The sequence below is a fragment of the Mesoplodon mirus genome, assembly GCF_964341445.2.
Source record: "Mesoplodon mirus genome assembly, chromosome: 12".
In the NCBI taxonomy this organism is placed as follows: domain Eukaryota; kingdom Metazoa; phylum Chordata; class Mammalia; order Artiodactyla; family Ziphiidae; genus Mesoplodon; species Mesoplodon mirus.
In genome coordinates, this window is record NC_138988.1 from 81,417,360 (window position 1) to 81,434,456 (window position 17,097).

A 17,097-nucleotide genomic window follows, 5' to 3' on the forward strand; every position below is an offset into this window, starting at 1 on the left:
TAGATACCTTGGTTTGTTTTAGGCTTCAGTGCAGCTGTCTGATCCTCCCCAAACCAGTACGCTGCTCCTTAACCAGTCTCATAGTTCACTCTGGCCTTTTCCAGCAAGGGTCAAGGCAAAGATGTTTTTCCAGCCATTACCTGAAGCAATACCTCAGAAAACACAAGGCTTACTCCCAACTCCTCCTTTCCTCAGCACATTTCCTTCCTCCCTCGCAATAGATCATAATTTACCTCTAGCCCACAGCAACTTCCTGTCCTCCCTTGTTGCACTAAAGTAATAATACTTGAATCTCTAACTACAGAGGTGGGCAACAATAAATCATTTTCAAATTATTTTAAACTTTCCTCTTTATTTATTTGTCTATGTTGGGTGGCGGGGGCATTGTACCAGTGATGTTGTTCTAGGCTTAGGAAGGTCTCTGGGTTAATGATGTAATTTCCGAAGTTTACTTGGGCAATAATTTTATCTTAAAAAAAAATTCCCAGAGTTCAAAATTTCTAATTATAGAGCAGGTGAAAATTAAGACATAAATCATCCCAAAAAGAAAATAATTTTAATTTTTTTTCCTGGTTTGTCTGTTTTAACCTTTGGAAACAATAAATGAAATAAAGTCTATTTTCATGTATATGCATATATATGTGAATTTCTATGATCTGTTCTGGAATGTCTGCACAGAAAAATCTCTAATATGCATAGAAAATGCTTGTCAAGGACAAAATTCTATTAAACGCTATGATCAATGGTTCATAATACTCAGTCAATACTCAACAAACACCTGCTGTGCACCTATCAACAAGCAGCTACATGTGGCAGAACCAAGAAAAGGCACAACAAAGATATTTTTTAGCTAATCATTCTTATAAATAATAGTCAAGTCAGAATGAGTGGGAAAAAATCACAGAGGATCTCTGAAGTGAATTTTTAACTATTAACATAAACTTAAGACCTTTCAAATGTTGACAGAGCCTCTAGAAAGCAGTAAAATTATCTCATAATTTATTCACCCTCATTGCAAAAACAACACACCTCTACATGTCTGACTAAAACATCAACCTGAGTGTCTGGTGAGTGCCAGCCTCATATTTGCAGCTACATAGCAGATATCTATATTTGGATGAGTTACCATCATCTCAAACTGGAGAATGTCAAAATAAATTTAATAATCACCTGAGCTAGACCCTCTGCAAACAGCTTTTATTCTTCTGACCATTATGCATTGTTCTTTTTTAATTACATCCCTTCTTTGTTCATTAACCTGCAGTATCTGCCTACAGTACTCAGTAACAAAGGCACAAATTCCCTTCCTGACTTTCAAGAGTCTCCTTAATCAGACTCCACTGTATGGTCTCTGACTCCTGAATAAACTCCATTCCAGGAAGCCTCTTTACTTACTGTACTTCTCATTTAACAGGATCACTCCTACCTCTACTCCTTTGACTGTTCTATCCCTTCCACCGGGTGCCCAGTTTTCTTCCCCTCATCTGCTCTCCTAAAGACAGCTCAAGCCTCACCTCTTCTGTTGGATGTCAGGGAGCACTTCAGCCCATGCTGATGTCCACTGCCTCCTACTGACGCCACGCCACAGTGATAAGGGGGTTCTTATTGAGTAGAAGGTCAGTGTACATCTGGGACTAGGCATGCCACGTGTCTGGCTGGATTGTGGGCCATCTGACTGAGTTTCTTTGCATGGGAGAAGAAGTTTCCACAAAGGAACAGATAGGAAAGGATGACAGAGATGGTACGGGGTCTGTCTCAGATATGGGCTCTCTCTCATGGACCCATGACTGAACCTGAGGAAAGAACCTGAAGGAACTCTCCAGATGGATTTGGTACCTGATGCTCCTCTGCCTGGGATTCCTTCATCAACTCACTCTGCCTCATTCTTCAGAATGATGTTCAACTTGGCCCTTCAGAGAAACCTCTGAGACCTCCAAACTAGGTCAAACCCTGACTTATAATCTGTCATATCACTGTGTCCCTCTCCTTTCTAGCACTTAACGCATGTGGTTGGACCTCTATTACTGTCATTCTCCATCTCCCCTATTAAACATGGCAGCAGAAGTTATACCCATACTTGCCCACCATCATAGTACCAATGCATAGCACAGTGTCTTGTATATAATAAGTGTTCAATAAATATGCACTGAAGGAGGAAAATCATGATGGAAACATGGAGAAGCAAGCATCCCAAAGTTTTGGCACCCAGATGGTCAGGTGGGACCCCAAGTGGCAACAGTGGTTGCCTTTGGTTCCATCATGGAGCACAACCCTCCCACACCTGAGGGTTGGACCACCTGGGCAGCAATGAAAGTCTGCACCCTTGGCACCCTGTGTTCAGTATTTTCACGGCAGGTACCCGAAGCAAGGGCAGCAGGGCAGCCCCCAGCTGCCTTCCTGAAGGGAGCACAATGACCAAGAAAACCAAAGTAAGAGGAAAATAGACTAACTGATGAAATTGTCATGAGAACACCTATAACAAGCAGGCAGGGACGTTGGTAAGGGCTGGAGGATCTGTGAGAGTTGGGGGAGGTGAGCAGGAATACTTTTGTTATCGCTGTTGAAATGTCCACAGGCTGAGAGTATTCAGGGAGGTCTGGGGAGACTTGAGTGATGTAACCTATAGTCAGCACCATATATTTCATACTAAGTTATTCTGTAATTATTACAGTACATATGTCTTTTGCCCCACCTTGAATGCAGGGCCACTGCCTCATGTCTCCGTTACAAATGTCACAATTTCTAACACAGCATTCAATTGGGTTCATGATTAGCATTCAACTCATAGGGATTTAAATTATTCTGACTATTGCCATATGGACAATCACTTACAAACCTTCATCAGATATATGCCTAAATGAGCATATGATATCTAGCATGTAAAAAGCTGAAAAACAACACAAACATTATTGAGAATTTAGAATAAATCCAACCTATGCTAAGTAGTGTTACTCTGAAGTAAGAACTGTTGGTTTTCCGGGTTTTGTTTTGTTTTGTTTTCCTTTTAACAGACTGTGTAGATTAGGAGGCTAAAATAACGCTTCCAGGACAAAAATCACACAGTAGGAGATGTCAGCGCCAAGTTCTGAAACTGGCTCTTCTGAATCCAGAACCAAAGAACTGGGCACCTAATGGAATTCTAGCCTCTGGAAGTAACTGTATATTAACTGTGCCCAATTAGCTTTGATACTCAAAACATTATATCCTTTACTTTATAAATACTATTTAGAAGCCATACAAGGTGGATCGACCGACTTCTCTGATGAAAACAGCATCATACACATTTCAAATGTGAGTCATTTCACAGAACTCTTCAGAAACCCAGCTTGGGTGTCTCTTCAGAAACCCAGCTTGGGTGTCTCCCTTCCTTTCTGTACCACAAATCAAAAAAAAAAAAAAAAAAAAGAAAAACCATGTAAAAATACAGTTTAAAAAGCTCAGTAATTTATGCATATGCTTATAAGAAAAAAGATTAGGCTCTTGACTCGTAATTTAATACAATGTTTAACCTCTTTGGGCTTTCAACTTTGACCTGTTAACCAACAAACTGCTCATTTACTCCCACTAATGACTTCTACTCATAATTGTATTTCCTACAAATTATTGTTCAAGCATTTCAGTGCCATTCATCCATAATTACACAGGCCCAGAGAATCATCTTGCCAAATGGTCATGGAGAGAAAGAAAATAATCTTTGTGGGTTAACACACTTTAAAATCACTAATTATCCTCTGTTTGTTTTGTAGGACTTCAATCGGTCAATTTATTCCAAGTGAATAACTGCCAAGACCTTTCCAAATCAGTAAAGGGCAGGGGGAGGGGGAGGGGGGGAAGGGGGAGAGAGTGAGAGGAAGGAAGGCAGAGAGGGGAGGGAGGGAAAGAGGAAGGAGAGAATCATTTCATCAAAATCATGTTCACAACAGAACAGAAATATAAAGAAATTCACAAAAGAACTAGAAATATTTTTCTCAAATATATGTAAATTATTTCTCCTTATTTCTGCATGCAGCTTCACCATTATCCATAGCAAAACAATGAATGGTATCTTTTCTTTTGTGTAGATGAACGTCTGTCAAGCACTGGCAGGACAGACATAAAGGGAACAGAGTCACTGTCCTCCAGGGTCCATGAATAGTACAGGAAATAGACCAAAAAATCACAAATGCACTCTGTTAAGTGTTAAGACAAAGGGACACCCAGGGTCCGCCAGTGAAGAGGCATGGAACACCTCACACAGAGGCAGGGGTTGTTTCTGGGAATGCTTCCCAGAAGACATGACAACTGAGCCGGGTCTTGAAGGATAAGCCACAGTGGAGCAGAGGACAAAATGGGCAGAGCCCTCCAGGCAAAGGCAACACTGTGTGCAATGGTGTTGGCCAACATGACACATTCAAATAACTGCCATAGAGGTGGCATGGCCAGAATGCAGGTGTATGGCAGGGATGGGGACCTGAGGAGGGTCAGTGGGAATGCATCTGGAAAGGTGAGCAGGACCTGCCCTGGAAGGACCTCGCAGGCCCTCCCAAAGAGCTTAGAGTTTACTCCAAAAGTGGTTTGGAAACCACCAAAGAAATATTTCACATGACAACTAAGGAATCATACTGTTGTGAGACCAGCCGTATTTTAAGTTCATAAGCTCACATATCAAACTGAGGGGAGAGAATCCTTAGAGAGAAACTGTATATACTGCACACTGGGGAGAACGAGAAAAGTCTGAGTCATGTCCTGAGCTGGGTAGGAGCCAGCCAGGAGGGAAGGAGGGAGCTTGATGTGCTCCAGGGACTGAATGGAGATGGGGGTTTCTGGAGCAGATGAATAAAAAGCCATGGTGTGGCTGGGACAAATAATGCCGGACCCTTTTGGCCTGCTTTAAAGGAACTAAACCTTATTCAGAATAGTTACTTGATCAAATTTATGGTTTTAAGCATCACACTGGATGTGGCATGAAGAGTAGATTACAAGAAAGTGCATAAAAGTAAGAGGTGTATGTAGAAGCCTTCTGCAGTTTGTAGAAGGCTAATGTAGTAGATCAGACAAGAAGTTTTGGAGGTCTGAATAAGAGTAAGGCAGCAGATCTGGAGAGGAGTATAAAAATTTGAGGTACCTTTTGGGGAATCAAGAGGACTGGGTGATTGGCTCTAAAGGTAAGGGGAAAGAGGTTAATAATGCCTCACAGATCCAGAGCTGATGCAAGTCGGTAGACAACAGGGACATCTTGGGAAAAAGATAACAAATCCATTCAATAAATATTTATTGAGCACCTACTGTGTGCTATGTGCCATGTGCTGTTCTAGGTACTGGGAATACAGTAGTGAGAAAAACAGTCAAAAATCCCTGCCCTCATGTAGTTTATATTCTAGTAGTACTCAGTTTTAGACATATTCGGTTTTAGATGACCATTTTAGACAGGTTACATGTTAGATACTAAGGAGAATATCCAAGTAAAAAGTTGAGTCTGAAGCTCAGAAGAGAGGTCTGAGGCTCAATATATAAAGAAATATGTGCATAAAGGTTAACGCTGGGAATAAGTGGGGTTTCTTGAGAGAAAGTACATATTATAAATGAAGAATATTCAAGACCAAGCCCACGGGAACATCGTCATTCAAAGATTGGGCAGCCGAAAAGGAATGTAAGAGGATCAGAAGAAGGAAGAAAACCAAAAAAGTGAAGGTATGCATTTACCCATAATTAAAGAAAATAATGCAGTGGAAGGAAAGTTTTAGTTCTCCATACACCTGCTTGAGGACTCATTCCTCCCCCATCTCCTTGCTCTTTTTTGTAATTTTTAAGCTCTGGGCATCTGCCCAGCATTTCTTGTACTTGAGCCCTGTTTCCCACTGTTCATTTCATCCATCTGCCAATAGAAGGTAGAGTAGCAGGATACGAGCTTTGAGAGGAAAGGGGTGGAGAGAAAACCCTGGCTTTCTACTGTTTCTCAGCTCCCCTCTGCCTGCCAGCAGCTGGCCCAGATTCTCTGATCATATACTACCCCTAACAACAGCAGAAGGTTATAAGTAACCAGAGGAATTAGGAAAGGGCTGCCTACTGCTGATTACTCCACCTCGCATCTAAGCTGGCTCTCTCTGCTCCCAGAACCCACACTCTGCCAGGCCATCATGTCACCTCTGGGCCACAGAAGCCACTCTCAGAGCAGAGGGACTCAGTACCCTCTGTCACTAGCACTCAACAAGAAAAGACTGATATAGTAGAGTCCAAATGGGATGAGAGCCCAGAGAGATGTGCCCCTGATATCCCATGTTGAAAATGGACCTGCTTCCCCACACAATTATTCTTATACACAGAGGTCAGCTGCTATACTCCCCTTAGCATTAGACAGAAAAGTAAAACACACTTTTGAGGGCTCACATAGGCCCTTAACCATAGGTTTATCAGAATTTCTTTTTTTTAACTGAAGTATAGTTGATTTACAATATTGTTTTAGTTTCAGGTGTGCAGCGCAGTGATTCAGTTATACATATATATCTATTCTTTTCCAGATTCTTTACCCTTATAGGTTATTACAAAATATTGAGTATAGTTCCTATACTATATGCTATACAGTAGGTCCTTGTTGTTTATCTATTTTATATATAGTAGTGTGTATGTGTTAATCCCGACCATCTTTAAACAAATGTATTCCAAGTTGCAAACAACCAACTTAGAAGGGAATTTTTCGCACCCAAACCATTTGTGAATCAGAGGTGATCCAATTTAATATACTTCAGAAGAGGAGACTGTGACATTAGCATTAATACAAGACTATCTGGCAAACCAAAGAGATGGAATGGAGGCATTTGGCATGCACTATTTCCCTCTGCCCTTGAGAATCACTTGCTGTGATTTCTCCCTTGGATGAAGACAAACCCTGGCGGGGGAATCCTGTATGAGACTGGCTCTGTGTGCACTGCGAGCCTCCTGCATCCTTACTGGTCAATCTCCAGCGGTACTGATGGAGCCGTTCTCTAAATGTGCAGATCAGCTGGCTCCATACACAGCTGCTCAGCAAACATTTATGCCCTGCAATGAAAGACCTGGGCACCGCATCTGTCCCCAGTGCTAAGAAGTCTGCCATTCTTTTGGCACAAAGGGTTAGACCAAGGCTAACCAAGGTTATCTGGATGGTGCAATGAGCCCTACTATAACTGAAGGCCTTTTCTAGAGGTATGAAAGAAAGGTTAACTTTTTATTTTAACCGACCTGAGCTTTACTGTTGCTACTATGATTTAAAAGTGACTGAGAAGAATCAAAGGATAAAGTTCAAAATACCGAGGAAATCGTATATTGTGAGATAAGTGGAAACATCTGGAATGCTGTTCCTAGCTCATGTGTGAATTTCAGGCCAGTTCAACAAATTCCATTCTTAGCCCCTATAGAACTGTGCGGAAATTTCGTTAGTTAGAGGGGCAAGATAAAGACTTCTGACTTGGTCAGAGATAAAGACTTTTGTAGAGTATCTTTAACATCCACTTCTATTCATTGTCAAAAAAATATAGAAAAATTCAGACATATTTCTGACCAGATAGACAACTGTTTTGATAATCATTGCTATGGATTATGCTGTGGAGTGGAAGTGACAATGAGGAAAGAGCTATTTTTTAATAATATAATTTCTTTTAGAAAGGCAATAAATGTATAATGTTTAAAATAAAAATATAGAGAAGCAAAAGAAGACAATAAAGGCATCCATGATCTTATTACAACAGGTGAATATATGACTTTTCTGTCCTTCTTTTCCTGTATTCATATGTTGACAAGATTTCATATACATATAAACAAAAATGCTATGATTCTGTACATACCATTTTGTGAAATTTTCTTTACATAATGGAGAAGGAACATTTTTCAATTGTATTATATACTATTTAATATCATTATAGCATCATAGTATCCCACTTTAAAAATCTGTATTTTATATACTAATCCATTATTTCTTCATATTCAGCTTTTTCTCAATATTTCTTTCATAAACAGTGCAGATGTAAACATTCTTGAGGGTAATTTTTATGCATACTCATGATCATCTCACTAGTATAAATTCCTAAAAGTGACACTGCCATATCAAGGCATATGCTTAGTTTTAACCTGTTGATATTATTACCAAATTCCCTTACAGAAAGACTGCACATACTCTATACACATTAGCAGTATTTGTGAATGCCCATTCCTCAGACTTTCTACTACTTTTTTTTTTTTCATTTATTTTTGCTGTGTTGGGTCTTTGTTTCTGTGCGAGGGCTTTCTCTAGTTGTGGCAAGTGGGGGCCACTCTTCATCGCGGTGCGCGGGCCTCTCACTATCGTGGCCTCTCTTGTTGCAGAGCACAGGCTCCAGACGCGCAGGCTCAGCGGCCACAGCCCACGGGCCCAGCCGCTCCGCGGCATGTGGGATCCTCCCAGACCAGGGCTCGAACCCGTGTCCCCCGCATTAGCAGGCAGACTCTCAACCACTGCGCCACCAGGGAAGCCCCTCTACTACTTTTTTTTAATATTGGTGAAGTTGATGGTTAAGGGGAAAAAAATCACTTTTGTTTTAATTTGCATTTCTGTAATTACTAATGACGTGAAGATAAGAGAAAACTCATTAGAATAAAAAAGAATATCTCCCTCCTTGTGAGCACAGGATAACCCAAGCCCTCTCCACATGCAGTCACGTTGGTCATTTGCATTAATTATACTGATATGTCTATTCACACCCATCGCCAGATTTTAAATTTGTTCTAAAAAGCTCTTTATTTATAAAAGACATTAATCTGTACCTGTATCAAATAAGAATTTAGTGTCTGATAAAGGTAACATTTAAAATTCCCAGGGAAATGTATTAGTTTCCTATTGCCGCTATAACAAATTACCACAAACTTAGTATCTCAAAAGAACAATGCAAATGTACTGTCTCATGGTTCCAGATGTTAGCATTCTAACATTGGATTCACTGAGCTAAAATCAAGGTGTCGACAGGGCTGCTTCCTTCTGGAGGCTCTGAGAAGATAATCTGTTTCCTCGTCTTTTTCAGCTTCTAGTGGTCACCTGTATCCCTTGGCTTGAGGCTTGTGGCCCCTCCTTCATCTTCAAACACATCACTCCTCTCTCTGCTTCCACCATGGCATCTCCTTCTCCTCTGACTCCTCCTGTGTCCCTCTGATAAGGACAAATGTGATTACATCGGTCCCATCTGAATTATCCAGGATAATCTCCCCATTTTAAAATCTTTAACTTAATCACACCTGCAAAGTCTCTTTTGCCAAACCTTCATGGGTTCCAGGAATTGGGGTGTGAACATATTTGGAGGTCATTTTTCAGCATACCATAATTGCACTGTTGCATCAATAGTGTTGAGAAAATTGACCAACCATTTGGAAAAAAAATTAAATAACTAACTTATACACTATATCAAAATAAATTCTAGATGGACTAAAGAAGGGGTTGGCAAACATTTTCTATAAAGGGCCAAACAATGAATAGATTTTGGTCTGCAGGCCAGGTTGTCTCTGTTGCAACTCAGCTCTGCCATGGCAGCATGAAGCAGCCATAGATAATACTAAACACATGGGCATGGCTGTGCTTCAGTAAAATTTTGTTTGCAAAAATAGGCAATGGGCCAGATTTGTCCCACGGGCCATCGTTTGCTGACCCTAGATTAAAGACACTCATGTGAAAAAAAAAAAAAAAACAATAACAGTACCAGGAAACAAATAGATAAATTTTTATATAGTCTTTGTACAGGTGAGAATTTTCTAAACATGAAATCAAAGGAAGAAACCATAAAAGAAGATATTTGTAGATTTGCCATTATAGAAATCAGAAAATGCCGTAAAAAATACTGAACATAAGAAATAAACTGGGGAAGAAGCAGGTTCTTTGTACCCCTATCAAGAATATTACAAAGGGAGCCAAAAGGAACAAAGCCCTACTTAGAATCCCAAAATAACCTGAAAAAATTAAAATTAGGAAGAATGCTCCAGAAACCTGGAAGGAGTATCTTCTGTTTGTCTTTCTGCCACAGGTGAACACCAGCTATGTGTATGCAAAATAACAGAAAGCCCATGTGCATCATAAGCCTATGAAGAGGATGGAGTGAATACTAGTTAACTCCCCTTCCGGGCTCCAGGTTCATCATCTCTGAGATGAAAGTAACAATCCCAGTCGTCCCTACTTCACAGAGTTGTTGTGAAAGTTAAATGAGAGGAAAGAATGGGAAGCAGCTTTGAAAATTATAAAGTGCCAGGATCTTGGTAAAACTCCAATTTTAACAAATACTGAATATAATGCCCAATCCAGTGATACTCCTTCTTCAGGACCAGGCTGAAAGCAATACTATTAATAATATTGCTTTGATGATACATGTGGAAGAATTCCCTTTGAAGGAAAAATCACATGCTCCTGCCTATGGAGCATTCCATTTACTTAACAAAGCTGAATTTCTTTTGGTACTCAAAAATGTAAAAAATGTAAAATCTAGACTACATTAACCATTTAATAAGCTAAAAGAAGGTTACTAAGGGCTTCCCTGGTGGCGCAGTGGTTGAGAGTCTGCCTGCTGATGCTAGGGGACACGGGTTCGTGCCCCGGTCCAGGAAGATCCCACATGCCGCGGAGCAGCTGGGCCCGTGAGCCATGGCCGCTGAGCCTGCACATCTGGAGCCTGTGCTCCGCAATGGGAGAGGCTACAACCGTGAGAGGCCCGCGTACCGCGAAAAAAAAAAAAAAAAAAAAAAGAAGGTTACTAAGACTGAAAAGCACCACAGTAAGGGAGGAGTGAGGGTTGGAGAACACAGCAGGAGATGCAGAGGCAGAAACCTACATTAGAGAGGGTGCTATAACCATGTTCGAAATTTTGGACTTTTTCCCAGGGACAACAGGAAGCCACTAAAGGTTTTGAGCAGAGGCGTGATGTGAACAGGTCTGTGAAAAGATCACCCTGGCTCCAGGGTAAACAATGAATTGGAAAGGGACGAAAATAGCAACTAAAAGATAAACTACAAAGCTTAAACAATAGTCCAGGCACAAGTTTATGGCATCATGAACTAAGGTAATAGTCATGGAAGTGGAGAAAAGTAAACGAGTTACCCAAGAATTAAAATCAAGACCTAGTGATGGACACAATATGGGGAACGATAGAGATGGGGGTATCAAGAATGACAACCATGTTTCCAGATGACAGATTACTGAAAAGCAATAAACACCATCCCAGCCTTCTTAGAATAGCGAGGCAGCTTCATCAAATCAAAACTGTAGGCATATAATTAATAATAATAATAATACTTACTGAGTAACTACTCGATGCCTGTCCTTGTTCTAAGTGCTTTACATGTTTTGTTTCATTTAAACCACCTAACAGCACCACAAGAAATGTTTTAGAATCATCTCTCCAACTTGTATATGGAAACTGAAACACTGAAGAGTTGACCTTTTCAAAGACCACCCGACAGTTAGTGGTAGAGATGGCATTTGGAGCCAAGCAGCCTACTTGCACAGTCCTCTCACCTAACACTCATCCAGAGGAAGATGAGTGAGTGCTCTGTGACTGAGCAAGGCCATGTTCATCTGGAGAAGATGCAGAATGTCAGCCAAGATCCTCATGACCTAGAAGGAGAAAGTAAACTACAGAAATCTTCAAAGGAAGACATGGATCTCCCTTGGAAAGTTTTGTGTCAAGACAAGAGGCTTGCTACCTTCCTGGATTATGTGTCTAAGATATGATACAGGGTCAGTCATAGAAAATGGGATCCGCTTTAGTAAAGGCGATGCGTCAACTTGACTGGGCTTTGGGGTACCCAGAGAATTAGCCAAACATTATTCTAGCATGTCTGGAAGGCGTGTCTGGATGAGATTAACATGTGAATCCATAGACTGCAGTAAAGCAGATTGTCCTCTCTAATGTGGGTGGGCTTCATCCAGTAATCCATTCAAGACCTGAATAGTACAAAAAGCCTGAGTGAGCTGGAACTCCTGCCTAACTGCTGAGTTGAGACACTGGTCTCTTCCAGGCTTCAGATTTGGACTGAAACTCTGGCTCTTTGGTTTCAAGCCTGCTGGCTTTTGAACTGCAACTAACACCATGGACTCCACTGGTTCTCAGGCCTTTGGACTCAGACTACAGCTACATACACATCAGCTCTCCTAGGTCTCAGCCTCTATAATCACATGAGCCATTTCCTTATAATACGTTTCTTCATATGTATATATATCTATATTAATGTATATATAAATACATGAATTACTGAATGAATAAGTCACTGTATAGTCACTGTAGGCAGGGTGCTCCGGATAAATAGAACCAATGTGATATCTATATATCTGTATCTATATCTATCTATATACCTATCTATCTATACGTATATATATGATATTACATTGGTTCTATTTATTTGGAGAACCCTGACTAAAACAGAGACTTGTTCACTCATGACTAACACTGTCAAAAGGAAGTACAGAAAAACCTTTGGAACCATAAGGGCTTAGATAGGAAATTTAGGTCTTATGTGCTATTTTCATTACTTCATTCTATCAACGGTTAGAATTTTAGAAGCAAGTAGTTCACGGTTTTAAAACAAATCCATTGTTCTAATTTGAGAAATACCTTCCTAATTTATCTTTCATATGGTCTAAAGACTCTACTATACTACCAATATTTATAACATGCCAATGACTCTGCTTTTAAGTCCCAGGGGATGGAAAATTCACTAGGCCAAACAAAGGGGAGGTCTCTATTTTTACTCTCCTCCCCTTACAAGGATAGGGAAAAGGGTCCAGGAGGCAGCTCCCTGGTTTCTGCCTCCTATTCAAGAAAGGCCTGGAATAGGTGGGCAAGACCAGCTCTCCCCTGAGCATTGGGGCAAGTGTGTTCTCCTCTCTTCTTGGACTGACTGGCTATGCTGGACTTGTCTTCCATCAAGGGCAAAGTCCCCAGCGTCTTGTGTGGCCTTAGGGATAAGGAAGGAATGCAAGCTCGTTGTCCATCCCCTTCATAGCTTAGTCAAGAATTAGTCACATGATACATCGTTGTTCACGAGAGGTTCTCTTTGGCTTGGGCCAAACCCTAATATGCAATAGTGATGCCTTAGCTGGCCATTCCCCGGGATGTACTGATACATATTTATACAAGAGTGGCCAGTCCAGATCAAGATCCATGTGGTCCTGAATCCTCTAACTAAAAACTATCTTACAAATCAACCTCATACTTTCAATAACACTTTCTAAATATAATTGAATCTAGAAAATATCACAACGTTGTTAGACATTTTTTAATTCTAAATTTTCTATCAATAGTGAATTTGGTTTTGCTTAGTGAAGTCATTGATTGGAATTTTTCTTATTTTCCTAGCCAAACTAAACAGGTTTGAAATATCCAGTAAAATTTTATTAATTTTCAATTCCAAATTAGTAAAAGTAGTAAAAATGTCAGATTGTCAAATATTTTAAAAGTAGACAAGCTATTGTTTTTACTTGCTCATTCTCTTATTCTGGTTAGATAACACACCTCTAATTTTAAGGAATCATCCTCTCTCAGTCTCAGACCATGTAGTTCTGGGGGATCAATCATATACTTGCTCCTTCCCAGCCAGTAAGAGCACCACTTCCCCGGCCATGGTAGCAGCTTCAGTGATGGGCTCATGACCCAAACAGGGTCAAAGTTAATCCTGAGTCTTCTGCTTAAGCTTTTCATTCAGTTATTCACACAACATATACTTCTTGAAAGCCTACTATGAGTCCAGCCACTGTTGTAGGGATTGGGATATTGTCAATAAAAAACAAAACAAAACAAAACATGAAAATCCCTGCCCTCATGATACATACATTCTACTAAGGAAAACACTAGAATAAGTACAATAAATATCACAAGTAAACTGTATATAATATGTTAGACAGTGTTAAAAGCCAAACGGGAAAAACGAAGGGGTGTGAAATTTTGATGAGGGGAAATGTTGGGATTTGCTCAGAAATAGTCATTGGAAAAGAGCCCTTATTTCATCTGTAGCCACAGGGGCCTATTTCTACCTCTAGGAGTCAGATTGGGAAAGGAAGCCAGTTCAGGAGAAAGCAGAACCTAGAGCTGCAGAGAAACAAAGGCCTAATGACTTCATCGAAGCACCTGGACTCAGCTGTGCCTCCAGTTGTTTTAGTTATATGAGGCAATAAGTGCCCTTATTTTTTGTTCGAATTGGGTTTTCTGTCACTTGCCACCAAAAAAGACCTGACAAATGCCAAGATGTTCAGGTATATATAGAAACTTAAAGTATCTTATAATGTGTTTCTAAGTGGGATTCCTGCTGTATTTGGATTATCGGATAGCTAGAACTCATTTCTAATTACATGTAAACACCTAAAATGCTAAGGACCTTAAAAACAGCATGTTCACTTTAAAGCGTTTAAATGAGTTCCTTAAGGTGTGCTTTATACTCTGAATGGAAGGAACCCTTTCTAATCCATTGTTCCAAGGTCACTCTTGTCCAGATCAAGCAATTACAAATTCTAAGTTATCTCAGTTAAGAATCAATGAGATTTTACCAGATATGTTTCTTCTATTGCACATATAGAATAGTTGTATTTTGGATTTTTTTTGAAGCCTTGTTAGGCAACAGAGAAAATTTCTGCCTCACTTTTGTTGGTGGTGTTGATTATATTTTCAGAGACACATAGTCAAGGACCAATCCTCAGGTGCTCTGAATAGAGAACCAGTCATTAGTCACTGGCCATCCTACATGCTGAGGGTTGCAAGTCCACCAGAACCATGCTCACCAGCATTAACTTGACTGAGTAATTACCATCTGCCACAACATACCAGCTGACCAGAACCGCAGTGCTGGACTGAAGTGTGTTTGAATTTAAGATTACAGAAAGCAATGAATAGGTTTTTAATTTTTCTCATCCTTCTTCCTCTGTTTCTCCTTTCACTTTGATCTTACTTTCTTCCCACCCCTTAAATCAAATAAAACCACACACACACACAACAGCTGCTTTCCCTTTCAACCTAATATCCTTTTGCAGCACCCTTTCACATATGTAGCAAACTGTTGAGCATAGACTTCTAGTCCCCCAAACCCACCAAGAGGACCCAGGCAGGGACAAAAGATGATAAGCACCCACATTGTATGTGAGCCATAAACAGACAGGGAGCAGACATTTCCTTGGGGTTTATTTAAAGGAAGCTAATCTAACTCTGCCATCTGAGCCATGCCTGGATAGACCCCAGCCCCCAGCTACATGATCAACCAAGAGAGGAAATTCAAAGAAGTTCTCAGAGATGGGGGTGAGTCATTAGCCTCAGTGAACAACCATGGCCTTTTCCTCTTCTTCCCATACAGGGAGATCTGAGGCTACTTCTCTCCATTTAAGCAAAGAAAAAGGGCTTCAAAAGTACCAATCATACAGTTGCCTGCAAGAAAAGGAGACTGGCTTCTTTTCCCCAGGTTGGATGTCTGCATAAGCAGCATATGTGGGCTACCCATGCTTATCTGAGCAGGGGAGAGGAGACTTAGAGAGAGAACAGAGGAAAGGGTGCTGAGAGGAACATCTCTGGTGTCTAAAGATTTGTAAGTTTCCTCTGGATCAAGTGGATTCTGGGGAAGGTAGCTTGACTTGAGCCAAATTTCTGGTGGAAGCTAAGAGGACTGCAAACCCAGGTGGGGCTTCAACACTGGAAAACAGTGGGAAGATTTCCTACAGGACTCCAGTGGTCAAGGAGAGAGAATCAGCAATCAACCAGTATTATCCAGAAAGACAGCAATGCCCAGCAGAGGATACAACTGCATGGTTCAGTAAAAGGCTGGCCAACCTTCTTGCCTCATCTTTCTACCTGCCCAGCACCGCCCTCACCTCTTCTACCTGCCCATCACCCGTCTCACGTCTTCCACTTGCCGAGCACCCACCTCACCTCTTCTACTTGCTCCAGCACCAGCACCGAGAGACAACAAAATAAGAAGCATGGATCATATGGTAATTCTATTTTTAGTTTTCTGAGGAACCTCCATACTGTTTTCCATAGTGGCTGCACCAATTTACATTCCCACCATCAGTGTAGGAGGGATGTAAGCTATTGTATATAGGATGGATAAACAACAAGGTCCTACTGTATAGCACAGGGAACTATATTCAATATCCTATGATAAACCATAATGAAAAAGAATGTGTGTGCATATATATATATATACACACATACACACACACATATACATGGTGAATCACTGTACAGCAGAAATTAACACAGCATTGTAAATCAACTATATTTCAATTAAAAAAAGAAAAATGATGAGCTACTTGAGTCATTTTTAGTCACTATTTTAGCAAAAGAACTCTTTCTTCCAATGAAATATTACTTTAACACAAATTTAAGCTAGAGATAAAAGCAATGAAGCAATTACTTGAGCAACTTAAACCTTTATAGCTTGATCCTCAAATACTTCATTGTTGGCAGAACCCCTGAAGCTCCCCCAGGAAACTTTCAGATTTTGCGGAGCCCGGTAGGAAAACCACTGCCCAGGACACACGTATCAACTCCATGCACACAATATTGTGCTTCCAGACAGCCTGATACCCTTTAGCAACAGAACGCGAGTGTCCATAGACGGTACTCATAAAAAGCATGGAGTTTACATACAGATACTTGGTACTTTGAGAAGGGAAGCAAACTGTATTTAAACCTGCTTATTTAAACTCCTCTTTTCCTATTTATACCTACAAAAGTCTCCTGTTCGTAACATTATACTGGTGTTTTCCTCAACCATGTTCCCACATTCTCGCTTTTCCCAGAAACTTCCATTTATATTTAATGCCTGATCTTGTAATTTCTTGGAAAGGACAAAGACAGAAGTCCATTCAAGGCCAGAAGACGGCTTTTTCTCCCAAGAAACTGTCAGCCAAATTTCTCAGGGAGGAACTGGAAATGAAGTGAGAGACATTGATAAATTTCCCTTCTGAACAATCAATAAAAGCCCCACCATCCTGTTCAGACTCCCACTGTGGAAGCAAGGGCCGTAATTAGATTGTCAAAAATTCAACTTGCCCAAGCTGACAGCGACCCCCTCGAAAGTGACATGTGATTGGCACTCAGTCTGGGGCGGTGAACCTGTATCGGCAGACAGAGGGTGGGGAGCAAACAGCAA

At 40.7% G+C, this 17,097-nt stretch overlaps 1 protein-coding gene across 1 annotated transcript in view; it reads right to left on the bottom strand.

Annotated features, from left to right (window-relative positions):
• Positions 1-17,097, bottom strand: part of PKHD1 (PKHD1 ciliary IPT domain containing fibrocystin/polyductin) — a gene marked incomplete at its 3' end in the record, with an annotated part of 433,165 nt that overhangs the window by 254,342 nt on the left and 161,726 nt on the right. The window lies entirely within an intron of this gene.